We start from the raw sequence: 13,373 nt of genomic DNA on the forward strand, positions 1-13,373 counted from the left end.
TGACAGATTTACGGTTGGCATAAATTGTATACATCAGTATACATTTGGATATATTTGATACTCAGAGCAAGCTATACTACATTTAGACCTCTCTCCTCTGTTAGTGGGAGGTATTTTACTGGTACAATATTGCATTTGCTCCTTTCTTTTTAAATCAGTATCAGCTTTCCAACATGCAGTGTTTAACAGCAAAGTTTTTATTTGTACACTGATTGAAATAAAGAACATTCTAGAATCTGGGCAAGTATGTGGGAGATTAGTGTAGAGTCCATGATTCCTAGAAAATAAGACATTTTTACTGTTGCTGACATAATATTGCTAAAACATTTATTTTTATATGAAATGTAATGATTAGCATTTATGCTTTATTTCCTTGTGAATTGGGCAAGAATTATGTTGAACATATTCTGCAGGTGTGTCAGTGCTACAGAAATAAATGATACTTCAGGGATGTAAATATGACTCAGGGAACTGATAAATATTTGAATCTTTAACCTGAATTTTTCACTGAAACATTGTCTATTTGTTTCCGCTCAGAAGCAAAGAAGAGACCAACACAGTAAATACCACAATTTGTGCTTTGAAGAAACAGAGGAAAGGAGCAAAGATTTGGTATCAGTGTTTTTCCAAAACAAGTTAAAAAAAAATAAATGTTACAGCACTCCTAGATGTAGCAGGTCTCTTGCAGGCAGCCTCATCGAGTGCCAAGTAAATTAACTTGACCAAGTATTTTCATAACCCCAAAGCACAAAGTAAATTTGTACGTTTGCGAATATTCTATCAGGATCTGATCCCAAGTGCAATTAACTTTACATTTCAGTGCTGAATAAACTTTCCTTCAGGAGATTATTCTTCCCCCCCTCCCTCCCTCCCTCCCTCCCTCCCCATATCATTTATGCTTCACAAATATTGTAATATTTAATTCTGACAAGTCCATAGAAATGTTAATTTCTTTGCTTATCAAGTATTGGCTAAGAAACAAAATCTTGTTTTTCCTGGAAATACTGGGGGATAGGGAGTGGAGACAGGCAGGGAATGAATATGTCTACAGCTGTTCTGAAAGACAGCAAAATCTGGAGACTCCTCACATCAGCAGATGGGATAATAGTAATACTCCTCCCTTTTTTGGCTTCAGTAGTGCAAAACTGATGCCAGGTAGATATCCGTAAGTTCTGCATGGTACACGTGTTTCTAATTACTGCTGTGTATTTTAATAACTCATGTATGATTACATTACTGTTAATATGTTCCCTTCCTTAGGCGAGGGGAGTTGCCTAAGAATTACTTCAAAATGTAAAAATTTTACACAGTACCTGACTGGGATTTGAACAGAGTTCTTATATTTCCTGCACACAAGTGAAGCACAAAAGATCTTCTAGGAATTTTTATTTTTAAATTTTATTGTTCAAGGTACTATAGAAAATATTTTTTGTTTGTTTGTTTGTTTCTGCAGAATCTCTCACATTGAATGTTTTGTTAGAATACTTTATTTTGTGTACTGTGGGATCTCCTCCTCCAGGAGAAGCTACCACATCATAAAAAATATTTGGGCTGCAGCCTCTCTGTATCTGCATGCCTATGGCTCAATCTAAGATCAGTAAGAGCAGGGAGGAGAAAGGAATGTAGCCTGAAGCAGCAGTAAAGGAAAGACAGAAGCAAAAAGAATGTTGCGAGAACTGTAGTGCTCCTCAGTATCCATTATACAAATCACCACTGTTCATTTTGCCTTACGTAATCAGGTTCTAGAATTTTCAAGGCAGGGAAAATCAGATTGGGATGCATGCTTAAAGAAATGGATGCATGGTGGCAGTAGATTTTGTCTGGGATAATGTCCAGGGAGTATTCTACACCTCTCTACCCATTTGCTGAAGTACACAAATACACATAAAATAGATGTAGTGATATTGCTGTTAGTCCTAGCCGAAGTCACTTCCCACAGTGATTGCAAAACCCAAAGGAGAGAGAAAGAAACTGCAGATGGTGAAGGAGAAGCAGGAACTGGTAATTACGTAGCTCCACACAAAGAGATCAGGCTCGTGTAAGGAAAGACTTCTGTGCAAAACTTTATAGGTTGCATTTCCAATGAACACATGAGCAGCTATAAAATAATTTGGAGTATATCTCCTTGCTGATAGTATTTTAGTTGGTACAGATGGCTTTTGCTCATATAAAAATAACGGTCTTCAGCAAGAACTTTTTGCTGAAAAATTATGGTATTAATCATATTAACACTTGAGAGAAAGTTGCTGTGGCTGGTGACAAAACAACTCCAATTCACTTTGCAAAGACACTGATTAAGGGAACACATTAATTGTTGGCAATTTCTGCAATTCTGATCTTGGTTATATAAAACTGCTTACTTTTTTTTTCCAAATGCTTGCTGTATGTATTCCTCTGATAAATCACAACTCAAAGTTTTAGTTGAAAGATGCTTGTCCTTTTAGCAGTGGAGGAAAAGAAATGCTGAATGTGTAAGTTAGTACAAAATTAAACATGTTAATTAAAGAAAATTAAATATTTAACTATAAATTACTACCTGAGAGATGACAGTGGGCATGGTGAGCTTCCTGGTTTCTGTGCACTGATGTGACCTCTCATGTGATTGATCTGTTCCACATCTCTGAGCAAGTTTAGTGATGAATTTCAGAAAAGTGGATATTAGTATCTTGTCATCTCACATTTGCTGCCCGCTTCCCACTTTGAGCTTCTTCACTCAAAGATTAAACACCTGGGAAAGCCATGGGATAAATATACAACTATATAATTAACATCATGAATCACAGTGCTCACCCGACCGGCTCCTCCATATGGGCAGAATATTAACAAAACTGCTAGGTCACAGAAGAACCACAACAAAACAGCAGCACCACAACCCATGCACACTGATGATGGGTTGGAACAAGAAGAGCAGCTCAGATTGATGCACGGAATTAAAGGCTCTTTCCTCCCACCAGAAACTTAGCTCCAGGCTCCATAACAACAGGGTTATGATGGGGTACTGGGGTAAAAGTGCATTTTGAGACCTTCGGTGAAAACAATGAAGTGGTGGAATATGAAGCCTTTCTGCTCCTAGTGTAGCTGCCATGGGTGACAAAGCACAACATACAATATAATTGCAGCAAATTTCAGGTCGACATGCCCTTGTATTTAGCTTTATACTGATAGCTTCTTTTATGTGGCAGGGAAATATGGAGAGTCAATGTTTATTTGTAGGGTGTGGCAGCTTCCACACAGGCTTTGGAATTACCAGTTTTCACTTGAAATGTTTGAGGGCTTAGAGACATGCAAAAGACTTATGAATTTTTAAAATAAATTACAAGACATGAATTATGATTTTAAAGTTTGGCATCTGTGTTGTTGAGTTCTTATTTAATAACATTGTTCATAAAGAAGACTCACAAAGCCTTTACTATATTTCAGAGTTAGGAATTGTGATTACCTCCATGTGTCAAGGGATTTGTAAGATAGACTCCTAGCATCATTTCTCTATACAGGGAGAAAGCAACCTACTTCTGATCTGGTATTGAGGAAGGTAAATACAGCGCTTCGAGACATACATAAATAAATATCCAACAACAGCAATAGTATGTCTCTGTCAGGTACAGCTTCTTGTACTGGTGTTATTGAAGTTGGCAGAATCCAGAAAAAAATATCAGTTCTTAGCTGTGTAAGATTCTATGATAGTTCTTCTATACTTCTACTGCTTTTTTTGCTTCTGAAAAGAAAATTTAGAGTAAGGGGAGCCTTGCTCCAGATTCCTCAATTTGATACTTACAGTCTGCTCCACTTTTTAAAAGTTGCTTTGCCTCTATCTGTGGAATCATCTCTTGCTTGGAGGAGGAAAAACATGAAATTTTCTAAACTGTCATAGCAATATCTTTTCACAGCCCAACTACTTTTAGCCCTGATGAAGCAGACAGGATTACGGATGCCAAGGACATCATATGAGTGCTCATCATGTCACTTTATTGTTCAGAGAGTGTCCTTGTTTCAGACAGAATAATTTTCTTCACAGTTGCAAATATGATGTTTTGGATTTGGGATGAAAATAGTGCTCATAATATGGATGTTTTAATTACTATTTACAACAAGCCAAGGACTGCACTCTCAGCAGATATGCAGATGGCACCAAACTGTGTGGTGTGTTTGATACACCTGAGGGATGGGATGCCGTCCAGAAAGCCTTGAGCAGTGGGCCCAGGAGAACCTCATGAGCTTCAACAAAGTGTAAGGTCTTGCACCTGCGTCGTGGCAGCCCCCACTATCAGTAGAAGCTGGGGGATTAAAGGGTTGAGTATAGCCCTATCAGAAAGACCTTGAGGGTACTGGTGGATGGCAGCTGGACATGAGCCAGAAATGTGTCTTCACAGCCCAGAAAGCAAACCATATCCTGGGCTGCAGCAAAAGAAGCACGGCCAGCAGGTCAGTGAGGCGATCCTGCCCCTCTGCTCTGCACTGGTGAGGCCTCACTTGGAGTACTGCATCCCAGTGTGGAGTCATTAGCACAGGAGAGATGTAGACCTGAATGGAACACCTCTCCCATGAGGACAGGCTGAGAGAGCTGGGGCTGTTCAGCCTGAAGAAAAGTCGCTAGGGAGACTCAGTAGAGGTCCCATACCTCAAAATATACAACATAAGACTGGATGGGACTCTGAGCAACCCAATCTAACTGTGAGTGCCTCTGTTCACAGCAGGGGATTTGAAAAAGGGTACCTTCTTTAAGGGTACCTTCCAACTCAAGTGAGTTTGTGATTCTGCAATGGTTCTATGACTTTTTTCCTTACCCTGGCCTGCCTATAATGAGGCTGAGGGTGCAGAAAAAGCTAGGAGAGGACACAGCCAGGACATTGAACCCAAAATGTGACAGGAATGATATCCCATACCATATGTCGTCACACTGAGCAATAAAACTGTGTGGAGATGGACGGTAGGCTGCTCTTGCTTGGACACCAGCTAGGCATTGTTCAGCCAGTTATGAGGAGCAACTGCAGTGTAAATCTTTTTCTTTTTTTTTTTGTTTAATACTTCTCTCTTTGTCTTTCCTCCTCCCCTTTCTTATTAAACTGTCCACCATTCCTTGCACCCTGATTCTCCTTTTTTCATTTCTTTCATCCATCCCGCTGGGGGGAATGAGTGGTGCTCAGCTGCCTGCTGGATTAAATCACAACAGAGAAGAAAAGAAAAAATTCACCAGAACTACAATAGGTAGCTGCAACATGTGTTTTTCTAAAAAAAATTTCAGTTCTGGAACTCTATGAACGCTGTGCTATTGCTACAAATAACTATAGAATGTTTTCAGCTCTGCAAATTAAATAGAAAAGATGCTTTAAGGCATGTTGGTGCATGACCCCTACATTTTCTTTTATTGTTGCTGTATTTCATTTTGGCACGCTTTTTCCTACTTCCTGAAAGACGTGTATACACAAATGTTATTTTACTATTCTATTATTCATTATTCTTTAAAAATTGAATGTTGAATTTACTAAGCAGGCTCTTCCATTATTTGAAATACTGTTTAATTTTGCACTACCCATAGCATAATTAACAGGCAGAGCTATATTCTAATAAAAACCTGAAGCTGCATGAAGATTCTAATCTTGTGCATAAAGGCTCACAGAAAGAGTGATGCAGAAGAGTGCGTATCTTTTGGCAGGTAGGAATCTGAATGGCGAAGACAATGTGAACACATGAACAGAGGACATGAACTGCAGAATTTCTGTTAACAAAACACCAAAACCCAGCATTCAGATATTTAATATACACAAAGCCATGTTTTCAACAGGGTGCATTAGTAATGCACCTTACTGGGGTTCCAATCCATTCACAATGGGCTGTCTTATCAGAATGAAAACAGATATGAGTCGATCTTCTTAGAAGCACGGAAGTAGGGCCTTCTTAGGCTCTGCCAGTCCAAAATCATTACTGTGAAACAATAGAACTTATTGGTAGAAATTTAAAAAGTCACTGCCCAGCTGTGTACTTTTAGCACTACATGCACACAGACTCATACTGTAAAAAATGTATTTCAATGAATAGCCACAGTTACATATAAGGATGTATCAGTGTTTACTGAGAAATTTAATAATGAGGTGTACACGGACAATATATCTTTCTGGTAAAGAATTCTCTATGGGATAACTATTATCTCACATATTGAAAGGATATAAGATAAATTTTGGATTAGGTGCCAAAATTACAAGCAGATACTTGCCTTTTGAATGCTCAGTAACATCATTACAGACATTCTTATTTTGTGCTAGCAGAAAGTGAGAAGACAGCCCTGTCTTTCTGTTGAGACTTCCTAGAACACCTCGTGCTGTTGTCGATATTAAACTCAAAACACAATCCAAAAGACAAGAGTTTGGAGAGGAAACATTGATTTATTCTGCACAGGGCATGATGTGGAAAATGCCCACAGAATGTTTTTTTTCTTGCTTCTATTTATAGTCCAAAAAGTTTTCACTATACTTAATACATAAGTCACACATCCCTATTATATATTCATAGGATTATGGAAGTACAGGGCTACATAACATGTATGAACCTTCTGTGCTTATGTGGAGGTCTTTGGTTATCTTCAGTGGTTGTCTGGGGAGGTACACTACTCAGTTAATCCATAGGATAACTAGCGCAGCACTAAGATACAGGAGGCTCTTCTGGTTGGTTAATTTTTGGACTTGTGCTTTCATCTTCAAGGATGTCTATTCTTCATAGAATCATAGAATAGCTTGGCTTTGAGTGGACCTTTAAGCCAGTTTCAGCCCCATGCTATGGGCAGAGCTGCCCTCCATCAGCTCAGGCTGCCCGAGGCCCCATCCAACTCACTGAGTGCCTCCAGGGATGGGACACCAGAGCTTCTCTGGACAGCTGTGCCAGGGCCTCACTGCCCTAATAATAAAGAATTTCATTCTCACATCTAGCCTAAATTTCCCTTCTTTTAGTTTAAAGACATTCCTGTTTATCTTGCAACTATTAGACTAATTAAGAAGTCACTTTCCCTTCTGCTCTTTATAAGCTTCCCTTAGGTACTGGAAAGCTGCAATGAGGTCTCCCTGGAGGCTTCTCTTCTCCAGGCTGAACAAGCCCAGCTCTCTCTTCTATCTTCAAAGGAGAGCTGCTCCAGCCCCTTGATATTCTTCATGCTTCTCCCCTGACCCCCTCCAACAGCTTCACATCCTTCCTATGCTGGGGTCCTCAGGCTTGGATACAGTTCTGCAGATGGGCCCTTACAAGGGCAGAGTAGATGGGGACAATCCCCTCCCTCTTCCTGCTCTGCCTCTCTGTTGATGGAGCCCGAGATACTGTTGGAGTTCCAGACTGTAGGCGCACACTGCTGGCTCATGTCCAGCTTTTCATCCATCAGAAGCCCCAAATCTTTCTCCTTTGGGCTGCTCTTAAGGATTTTTTCTCCCAGTCTACATATACCTAGGATTGTCCCAGGTCAGGTGTAAGACCTTGCACCTGGACTTGTTTTGTTCACATTGACCCAGTTTTCAATCTTGTCTAGGACTGTGCAGCAGCTTTGAGCAGTAAAGAAGAGTAGGTGGGCATAATCATGAGACATTCACAACTGGACATTCTCCATTGCCAGATCAGGGTGGCAACACTTTGGATGAGAGGAGAATGCACCACCACAAAATGCTTTTTCCAGACCTGCTACTGCCATTTCCCAGTAGCCCGGTGTGCCATGAAGAGCTGTTTTCTCCTGAAGGAGCCGTTTTCTCTTGGTATTTGTGCTCTGCATGGGATTTCTCTGGAACCTCCTGTTTATTCTCAGGAGAAGACAGCTGCCACTTTCCTGAGTTCCTAAATTAACAGAAAGCTGACTAAGGATAGAATTTTTTGTTCATTACAGGAATGCTATTTAAAAAAAAAAAAGAAAACAAAAAAAAAAAAAAAAAAAGAAAACACCAGCAACTGTTTCACAGAACCACGTAACAAAACTTACATAGTTGTACATTCAAGTTCCTGTGTTTTATTTCCTGTCATGCAAGAACATATGAATACCATGATCTGTGTCTGTCTAATTCAGAGTTTAAACCTTAACAATCCTAAAAGTATAGCCATCATTTGAACTAATTTCCCCAAATCATTTTCATCTTTGCAATGGACATGATGTTCTTAGTCATTTTCAAAAGCTCATCAGTTAGCACTGCAAACCTTCCTGCCTACCCACTAGAAACTGCATTTAGAATAACATTATACCTCAGAAATTTATCTAAGCAGGCTAGATAAATAATCAGTTTTTAAGTCACATCTTCCTAAGCTTCAAGCACTCTTTTTAATTTTCTGTCAGGTGATAGTTTTGTTTGTATAATTTTTGAATTGTTTTACATTAATCACTGGCTGCCTAGCATACAAAGAATTTTTGGAATCCCAAATCTTAGCTCCTTGTGGTTGAAAGGATTTGGGTATTAATTCCAAACAGCTAAAAGGACAGATTCCATCCAGAGATAAAGGGCTGCTCATCCATGCCAACTTTAATGGGATCTGCTCTGCTCAGAAATGACAGGTTTTGATAAAAGGCTTTTACCTGATTCTGCTCTCATTTGTAGAATGTGCAGTTCTCCTGACTGTGTAGTTCTCCTGAAGCATTATTGAAATAGCAAAGCATTAAACACTGCAGAGTGGACAGAGTACTGAGTAAGTACTTGATTTACCACTCTCATTGATAAAAACCATCTTAGAATCCGTAGACAGAATTTTTTTCTCATGCATAAAAGGTATTGTTTGTTGTAATAGCCTATGAATGGGAAAGTAACCCGTTTTTTATAACACTGACATTAAAATCTCTCAATTAAAGAAAATTTAAAGAAAGTACTGTAATATGGGGGCTGCTCTGAAAGTAATAACTCCTATTTTATGATGTTGTCCCGTGATGTCAGAGGTGGATGTTGGTGATATGAGGTTGAACCTTCACACCAATATCCCATTACATGTTGTTGCTGTGTGACAGATGGCAGCAGAGGCGCAGAGTGACAGAATGGCTTCTAATGTGGAAGTGAGGATATGGAAGCAAATGTGTGCAAATGTGTGGCACTTAATTCCTTCATGTGGAAAAAAATGGAACTCACTGACATTCATTGATGCTTGGTGAACATTGGCGGAGAACAAACAATGTGTGTGTGCAAACATTTCAGCAGTGGTGACAGTGACATCAAAGAAAAGCCACATTGTGGAAGGCCATGCACAGCTCTCACATCATGGAATGAAGAGTATCTTAACTGATCCAGTCAAATCAGTGAGGAATATGTTGAAATATAGTGTTTTATAGCTGAGAATTTTCTCCACCAGTGTTACTGTGCTCTTCGTAGTAGTTTCCATGGAAATAAATAGGAGGCACTACTTTTGGAGTGACTTACATACAAATGTGGTAGTTGTTAAGTCATTGCTATGCTGGCTGCAAAGGAAAGCTCTGATCTGCTTCTGTAACTGCATTTGCAAACACTGAGAATCTGTTCACCTTCTGACATTCTGGAAGATTAAGATAGTTGCTCAACTGGTTCAAAAAGTTCAAAGGCATCTGAACAATTCTTTCAGGCTTTATGCCAAAAATTGCTTCAACATCTTGCCAAGATGACTTATTTCTGAAAATATGCATACAGCTAGACAATGGTTAACCCAGAAAATATCCTCCCCAAAATTCTTTTGGGTTTTGGCTGGGAAGCCAAAGAACAGTTGCTTTTCTTCCCCGCCTTTCTTCTCATATCAAGCTTATTTTTCTTGACTGGGAATTCCACTAAAGATGTTGCAACACACCAATTCTTCTTTTGTATGTAAATATCTAACAACATAATGGCAGAGAAATATGATGCATAGAAACAACCCAGAGGGAATCATTAAGTTTTTCATTTTGTTTTGTTTTGTTTTGTTTAGGGTACAGAATAAAATTTATGCTTCACTTTGAATCTGTTGCCAACCCTCAGTAAAATAACTAGTAAAATAACTTATAAAACTAGTGATTTTACTTTATTTATTTACTGTCTTTAAACAGCATGACTGAAAACTCAGTACCCTTCCACATCCCCTGGTAATTTTTGCACAGTTACCTAGCTAAGCAGAAAGATTGAAAAATCCATGAATCATTACAAATTTATATTAAAAAGAGTGAGTGCCATTGATGTGCTGATTAGGTGAGACAAACCTAATTAATGTCCTTTACAAAGTGAAAAAGAAAAACACTGGGCTGTGTTCAGCTAGGAAAGCAACAACTGAATCTGACTCTGAGAACAATGAACAAACTGCCATTTTAAATATTAGCCAGAAGAATCCCAGCCAGTTTCGGATGATTCTTCTGTCTACAAACCTGTCTGAATTTCCAGCCGCCATAGTTTACTACACAGCACCCCAAACCACAAAGCATTTTACACGCAGTTCCACAGTGGGGGAAAAATAAAACAGGAAAGCGCTAAATCATCCTAATTCCAGTACAGCGTGTGCCTTTCTTCTCTACATTAGATCCTTTTTGTACCGCAGCATCTTTTAATTCAACATAGTTACTACAGATAGTAGCACTTGTTGGATTCCGACAAGCACAGGCAACCCACACGCAAACTTAAACCCACCTGCAGCTCCTCCTGGGGGAAGGAAAAAAAAAAAAAGAAAGAAAAAAGCTTTTCCTATGCCCGCTCTTTGCTGGGAGATTCCTGGGGCAAGAGCGACTCTTACAGGAAGGAAGAGATGACACACTTTCTGTTATCATTCCATTTTTTATTATGTTCAGCTATGTTTGTCGTTTTCCTCTTGATGTTGATCCAAGGGCATGGCGGGTGTCCCTGTCCACATTTCAGTAAGAACCCAGTTTTACTTTAAAATGGGGGTCCTCTTCAGGTTTTAGACAAAAGATTGTTGTTTCCTCAAGTATTGATTCTCTGGGGAAGCTTAGCATCTTAGCACAGATCAGATACAGGCTTTCTTCTCACTGCCTCATACACGGAGAATTCCCTTCCAGGATGCAACTGCTGCCTTTGCTCTCTATCCTTCTTTTCAGCCTGGAAGATCCAGTCACTGAAAAAAACCCTCTTTCCTATATGTCTTCTCATTTCACAAAATATAACAAAAACAAAAACAACCATCAACAACCAAATCACACCAGGACCAAATCAGTTTCACCCAGGCTTCTGGGATGACCTCTGGCAGCCCTCAAGTGCTACTGCCTAGCTCCCAGCCCCATGACCCATAACATTTTCTTTTTGTTCATCAAGGAGGAGTAAAATCCCTATTGGGTGAGGCTGTGCACCGCCTCCTTTAATGTCCAACTCTCCTTTTGAGACACTCCACAATAAACACAGTGGGAATAACTGCTTTGGTTGATAAGATGACCAGAGTGAAAGTGTAGCTAGGCCTACTTTGGAAAGGGAGATGATAGACCATTGCAAAGCTTCATGAATAGCAAGGCAATGGAGAAGGACAATCGTCAAGCAATGCAGAAACATCAAAGCCAGAGGAGAAGGAAAGTGGGGGTGAAATTTTCTTCACAGTGTTGCTATTCAGCGCACCCTCCATTACATACGCAGCAAAGAACATCATTCCTCAGGCCCATGGCACTTCCTTGCAAAGTGTGGTTTGCGGACTGCAGGTGGGTTAAAGGCTTTTGAAAGAGGTTCATTAAATCGTCCTGCATGTTCTAAATTAAAAGAGTTGAACTGTTAGTTTCCAACCACATTCTCTGGTCAATAAGGTCAAGACAAACAGATCTACTCTTACTTACTTAAAGTGTTCCTGAAGAACACTGTTCCTGAAGCTGTTATCATTTCTGGATATTCGGCAAATTTGAAAATGCATGTAATTTTATCTGCAGAGAATAATTTCTGTTATTGACCTTTTAAGCTAACTTCCTTGTAAAATTAAAAAATATTCCTCATCTCAAGTAATTTTACGGAGGAGTGCTGAGATTTCCCAGAGGCCTGGCAACTCCAGGAAGGGCACAGGGCTTCTCTTTTTAAAGGCTAATTTGAGGAGTTTGTTGATTTCCCTCTCAGAAAGTTGTTGGAGAGAAACAATGATTTTGTAGGTATCAGGAGAGTAAAATATTCATTACAATAGTGTTTTTTCATATCTGCTGCTATCTTAACTGTTGAATTCCTCATGTAATTGCAAAGGTGAACTCTAGCATCACGCTACAGCTTGTCTCATGCACACCTCTATTCTCTATGGAGTTGTTCTACAGACTGAAGTTCCATGGGCCTATCCCTCCCTCCTATGTGTGGAATCTGCTGCTGAGGCTTCATTATCCTGTGGACTAGTGGAAAACAGTAAACAAAACTGGAGCAGGGAGGAAGGAAGCAAGGGAGGAAGGGACATACTTCACAGAGGTCAGGCAAACTGGCTTACAGCCTATCCAGTATGTGTCTTTATGCCTATCTGCAGGAAGGCCACTTCCAGGAACAGCTGCTGAGAACAGAAAATTCTTGAGAGCTAGGGCAAACTGCCAGGGCAGGGAGTGCAGGAAAAACTTCTTTGTTCAGCTGAGGGCAAAAGGTAAGGAGCACTAAGGCCTTTTCTAATGGGCTGACCCCTGCTTCTTTCCATTCAATCGTGCTGAAAAGTGCTAGGAGGATTAAAGGATTGCAATTGTGGTGCTCAGGTATTATCTGCTCTATTCTTTTTGGCCAATTTTTGAAAATACGAGGTGGTAAAAATTGAAAGATGCCAGAACGCCTTCAATTTGTAACCCACAGAGGAAAGAGATTGAGATGTTAAATTGGAGTAGTTGGTGCTGTCAGATAATTTCTGTGGAAAACTTCACAGACATGCTCTGCACTCTAGTTCCCATTTAAAGAATTTTGGCAACAATCCAAACCCATTAAAAAATAAAATAAAATAAAATAAAATAAAATAAAATAAAATAAAATAAAATAAAATAAAAATATATGTATATGTATGGCATTGCTGTTCCCCTTTCATGAGCATGTGTCCTGAGTTCTTCAGAAGCAATCTTCCAGATGGAAATTACTGACACAGCACTGTGCAATCAACAGCTCACTGCATAAAATGCAAAACAGTCACAAATCTGGTTTTATTTACCCACACAGATTTTGACAACAACAACAAAAGAATGACTTTACTGAAGCGCTGGTCTTGTAAAAGATGCTGTAGGTGTTCGAACACAGAAACTAACCTTGAATGTCTTTCACTGGGTAAATTTTGGATAGCGTATGAAACGAAAGACCTTTCAGAAAACAGCTCAGAGGAAAAGCATTGCAAATCAAAATCAAATAAAGATAGAACAGGAGAACATATGTTTTTTTGAGAGCAGGGAAACAGACTCACCTACTGTTAACAGCAGTATTACCTTATTTTTATTACCTTCTCTAGAATAGAAGCTTGTATGAGCCATAGATTAGCATCCACCATGACAAATTCCACAGGGA

The sequence above is a fragment of the Lagopus muta genome, chromosome Z (assembly GCF_023343835.1).
Source record: "Lagopus muta isolate bLagMut1 chromosome Z, bLagMut1 primary, whole genome shotgun sequence".
Classification (NCBI taxonomy): Eukaryota; Metazoa; Chordata; class Aves; order Galliformes; family Phasianidae; genus Lagopus; species Lagopus muta.